Source organism: Dendrobates tinctorius, unplaced genomic scaffold (assembly GCF_039654945.1).
Source record: "Dendrobates tinctorius isolate UK_male_01 unplaced genomic scaffold, ASM3965494v1 ptg000158l, whole genome shotgun sequence".
NCBI lineage: Eukaryota > Metazoa > Chordata > Amphibia > Anura > Dendrobatidae > Dendrobates > Dendrobates tinctorius.
In genome coordinates this window covers 33,306,778-33,312,201 of record NW_027361825.1, presented here as the reverse complement: position 1 = coordinate 33,312,201, position 5,424 = coordinate 33,306,778, and the positions used below count along the sequence as shown (strand labels likewise).

The 5,424-nt window shown below is 45.4% G+C and overlaps 1 long non-coding RNA gene across 1 annotated transcript; it reads right to left on the bottom strand.

Moving 5' to 3' along the window:
• Positions 1–321: 321 nt before the first annotated feature.
• Positions 322–2,891, bottom strand: LOC141051703 (uncharacterized). The gene is made up of 2 exons (XR_012220679.1): positions 1,004–2,891; positions 322–701 (listed from the first exon to the last, which is right to left on the bottom strand). It is a non-coding gene; the product is annotated as an uncharacterized lncRNA (long non-coding RNA).
• Between the last annotated feature and the right edge of the window lie 2,533 nt (positions 2,892–5,424).

Sequence of the window (5,424 nt, the reverse complement as noted above, 5' to 3'; positions counted from 1 at the left end):
TTGTACCTTTCAGCTATCTCTGTGTATGACTCATTGGCTACATCCTGACTATCCTCCCTGTCTATGCCCCTTGGTAACTTTGTCTCGCAGTTACCCTGCTAGGAGTTATCTTGCAGCTCCTAGCTCTCTGGAGTGCTTCAGGTCCTGCTGTTCTGAAGTACGCATCTACTCGGCTGCTGCCCGCTCCACAGGTATCTTTGAGCACAGTTTACTCAGGACACGCGCACAGGCTCAGTGAGCAAGTTCAGTGCGGTGTTCCTGACACTTCAATATATTTATTAATGATCTGGTAGATGTAATGAATGGAAGTGGAGGCAGAGATGGCGAAGTTCACATTCGTTTTTTATTTTTGAAGTGGAACCTCGGGACCACAGTCCGGGGGGCTCTGAAGGGGGCGTAACTAGTGAGCTCTGGGTACCCATAGGAAAGCCCCTCAGACCGGACCAGAATGGAAGGAGGAAACAGGTGCTACCTCCAGTTAGACCCCGAACACGTGGCAGCTGTCCCAGCGAGACCAAAAGGGATAAGAGAAATGACAGCAGAATTCGTAATGAGACGGGTCCTGGATCCAGGTAGATGGTGTGTAGCTGGCTCTGATAACCTTGACTCAGTTCTCGGACTCGGATGGCTGTTGGCGGAACGGGATGGCTTTCGCCCAGAGGATTGCAGGTATAACCAAGGTTATCAGGATTCAGATATTTCTGTGGAGACAGACAGCATAAGAAAATGCACAGAGACTGCTACGCAGCGCAGACAGGTTAGCAACAGAACCAGATGTAGCAATGATTGATACTCTGTATAGATAAATGAATTACTACTGCGCTTAGTGTCACTGGTATCTATTGTCTTACTCAAATGGATTTGAAGAGAAAAAAAAAACAAAGTCTAGAGCACAATAAAAGAACCAGGTTTGGCCAGAGAACAACAATAAGTAACACTAAAAAAGTCATATATATCCCTTTGGATGCTTAATGCCAATTGTAGAGCAAGAAACCAAGATTACCTTGTAAAGCAGTAGGGGTTAACAGCCACAGAGGGGGAGGGCGGGCTCAGTCTCACAAGTGAACACTGATTCTGTATTTGGAGATCCCAAAAGTCCTTCTGTAAGTAATAACACTCCTCCGGTGGGTTGCTGATTAAATGCTTCTTGCTTAAGAACTGCAGTAATCCTGTTAGCGATGCTACCCCGGCCGGTGGCAGCAGTCGCTCTAATGGCAGGCTGGGTGGGAAAACACACTGAACTAGGTGCCTGAACTTCACACTATGTTTGTCAGCACAGGACCTGTGTGAAGTCAGAGACACGTGATGCACTGGGCTGCAGCCTAGAGATTGCAATGAGGACCAAAAAGCTATCCTACATGTTTCAGAGACTCCTGTCTCCTTCCTTCAGTGTGTTTTCCCACCCAGCCTGCCATTAGAGCGACTGCTGCCACCGGTGCACAGAGTATGTAAACAACTAATGTATCTAAAGTGCATGTAAAGCAGCTATGTATTTGCAAAATACACCACCAGGTGTCAGTGTGTCCACATGATACACTATACAACCAGGAGTAAATGTATCTAGAGAAAATAATAAATATACATCGCCACAAGTTATTAAAAGGTAACTTACAGAGTAAAATGCTCCAGGTCTCCTGGACGGGCGCCCTCCCCAATGCACATTTCAGCACGCTGCCTTCGTCATTTTATTACATGTAAACTGGATATTTGTGCTCTTGTATAAGCATACCGATATCTGTTTTTATAATATCTGATGTTTATTTTACATTATTTTTAATCTGTGATACCAATAAAAATTTAAATTATTATGAATTATATGGACTGTGGATCGGCTTTATTCTTTAGTTTTATGGTCAGTCCTCCATATAGTATAATACACTCCTAAAAGTGCTCCACATAGTATAATACACCGCCAGTCATCCATGTAGTACAATTCACTTCCCATAGTATAATGCACCCCATACTTCTTTACATAGTATAACGTATTCCCCATAGTCCTCGATACTGTATAATGCAGCCACCCCATAGAGCATAATGCAGCCATCCCATACAATATAATGTAACCCTCCATAGAATATAATGCAGCCCCCCTCATATATTATAGTGCAGCCACTCCTTATACCTTATAGTATAATGCAGCCACCCTATAGAATATAATGTAACCACCCCATAGAATATAATAAAGCCCCTCCATAGACTATATGGCAGTCCCCTCATAGAGTTTAATGCAGCCCCCACAGAATATAATGCAGCCCCTTATATAGTGTAATGTAGCCGCTCCATAGAATACAATGTAGCCTTCCTCATATAGTATAATGCAGCCCCAATAGAATATAATGTAGCCCCCTCATAAAGTATAATTAAGCCACCCATACAATATAATCTAGCTCCCCATAGAATATAATGCTGCCCACCCATAGAACAATGTAGCCTCCTCATATAGTATAATGTAGCCCACTCATAGAGTATGATGTAATCACCCCTCATAGAATATAATAAATATAATACAGCCCCCCACAGAATATAACGTAGCCCCAAATAGAATATAATACAGCTCACCTCCCCATAGAATATAGTGTAGCCTCCCATATTATATAACACAGTCTCCCCCATAGAATATAATGGACCCCCATGGTATGTAACAGCCACATAGTATGTAACACAGCCGCATAGTATATAACACAGCTCACAAAGAATATAGCACAGCCCACATGGTATATAACACAGCCTCACATGGTATATAGCACAGCCCACATGGTATATAGCACAGCACCACATGGTATATAGCACAGCACCACATGGTATATAGCACAGCACCATGGTATATAGCACAGCACCATGGTATATAGCACAGCACCACATGGTATATAGCACAGCCTCACATGGTATATAGCACAGCACCACATGGTATACAGTATAGCACAGCACCACATGGTATACAGCACAGCCCCACATGGTATACAGCACAGCCCCACATGGTATATAGCACAGCACCACATGGTATACAGCACAGCACCACATGGTATACAGCACAGCCTTACATGGTATACAGCACAGCACCATGGTATATAGCATAGCCCACATGGTATACAGCACAGCCCCACATGGTATATAGCACAGCCTAACAAGGTATACAGCACATCACCACATGATGTACAGCACATCACCACATGGTATACAGCACAGCACCACATGGTATATAGCACAGCACCATAGTACATAGCACAGCCCCACTGTTAAGGATGAGTCACCGAAGGAGGAAAAAGCAAAAATAATAGCTAAGTCCAGAAAACCAGAGAAGTTGGAAGCTATCGGATTGCAGACCCCTGAACCTATCCACAACAACTAGCAGTAGCTGTGGGGGGTTCCTACTGTGCCCTAGACCCCTCGATCACAGCCGGAGAACTAAATTAGCTTAAAGACAGAAAGGGGAAATCTAAACTGCCCCAGAGCAGACCCCAAACCAATAGGCAGCCCCCAACATATAATGACTGTGAAGCAAGATGAAAAACACTAACACAGATAGAAAGATAGGTTGAGCAAATGATGGGACCCAAGCTAACTAAATAGGACAGGATAGAAAAGCTGCTGTCTGCAATCCGCAAAAACCCTATCCAAAACCAACAGACTGATAGGAAAAACAGGACCTGAAGTCACTAGGCTTCAAAAAGACTCTATCAGCACTCAGGTATATTCTGAAGACAGAGCCAGAGATCAACAGATCAGAGACAAAAATGGAATTCAGCTCACCCCCGGCCGGGGATGGCTGAACTCCAAAAAACAAGGCAAACAAAACCAGAACTAAAGTGTACAAAAGGCAGAGCAAAACTTAGCTTTGAGAAGCAGAAATCAGACTGGTCGCCAAGAATCCAGCAGGAAAATCACTGGCAAGGCAGCAGGGCGTCGGCTGTCTTATATCCAGCCATCAGTTCCTGTGACCCAGTCATCATCTACCTGCTCAGCTGTTTGGTAATCAGCCTCACTACATTCCTTCGCCAGAAGAGGGAGTTCATCAGACCTCACTGGTGAAGGGAAAAATGAACTCACAACACCCCACATGGTATATAGCACAGCTCCATATGGTATACAGCACAGCACCATGGTATATAGCACAGCCTTACATGGAATACAGCACAGCTCCGCATGGTATATAGCACATCCCCACATGGTATACAGCATAGCCCCACATGGTATATAGCACAGCCCCCCTGAGAATGGCCCCACAGTCCAGTACTCATTGTTACATAAAAAAACAAAGTTCTCGCCTCTCCTCGTGCCCACACTGCTCCCAGCTCCTGTCTCAGCGGCTGCTCTGCCTGGTGCACAGTGCGTACGCGATGACATCATCGCACACCTGCAGTGTCAGAGGCAGAGTGGGGATTGATGGGAGAGGGAGCATCAGCTGACGCTCTCTCCTCCATCATTGCTTTGAACTGTACCGGCATCTATGATGTCAGTATAGTTCAATGCAGTGACGGGGGAGTTGGCACTGGGGCAGGCAGGCCCCCCTGCCTCACGGCCCCCATAGTGGCTGCATGATATGCCGCTAGCTGGGGGCCCCTGGGGGAGCGGGGGCCCTAGACAGCTGCCTGGGCTGCCTGCCCCTCACGCTGGGCCTGATCAGCCCGCAGCTGTATATTTAGTCTTTACTGGCTACTAAAATAGGGGGACCCCCCAAAAAAACAACCTGGGGTCCCCCCTATAATTAATATCCAGAAAAGGCTATGCAGACAGCTGCGGGCTGGTATTAATAACCTAGGAAGGAGCCATGGATTTTGACCCCCCGGCTACAAACACCAGCTCACAGCCGCCCCAGAAATGGCACATCTCTAAGATGCACCAGTTCTTGGACTTAGCCTCACTCTTCCCACTGCCGTGTAGCGGTGGCATATGGGGTAATATATGTGGGGATGATGTCACCTTTGTATTGTAAGGTGACATCAAGCCCAGCTTAGTAATGGAGAAGTGTCAATAAGATACTTATCCATTACTAATCCTAGAGTTGGTAAAGGGTTAAAAAAGACATAGTTTCCCATCTTTATTGTACGCCTAATTCCTGTGACACCCTCGATAACCTGTAAAAAAATAATAATAATAAACCAACAGTATACTCCCTGTTCCGACGTCAGGAGATGTGACTTCTCTACAGGGCCTCCAGTGACACACTGACAGGAGACAAAGGCTCTCCACAGGAGATCGTCGTGGGATAATCGTTATTACATGGATTATGTCGGAACAGGGTGAATACCGCTGCTTTATTATTTTATTTTTTATACAGATGATCGAGGGCATTGGGGATTAGCTATATGGTAAGTATGTACTATATGTGTGTATGTCTTTCTTTTTTTACACTTCAACACACTAGCCAGGTGATGGGACTACTACTGTTCCATCATTGGCTAGCTGTCACTGTAGCAGGCATAG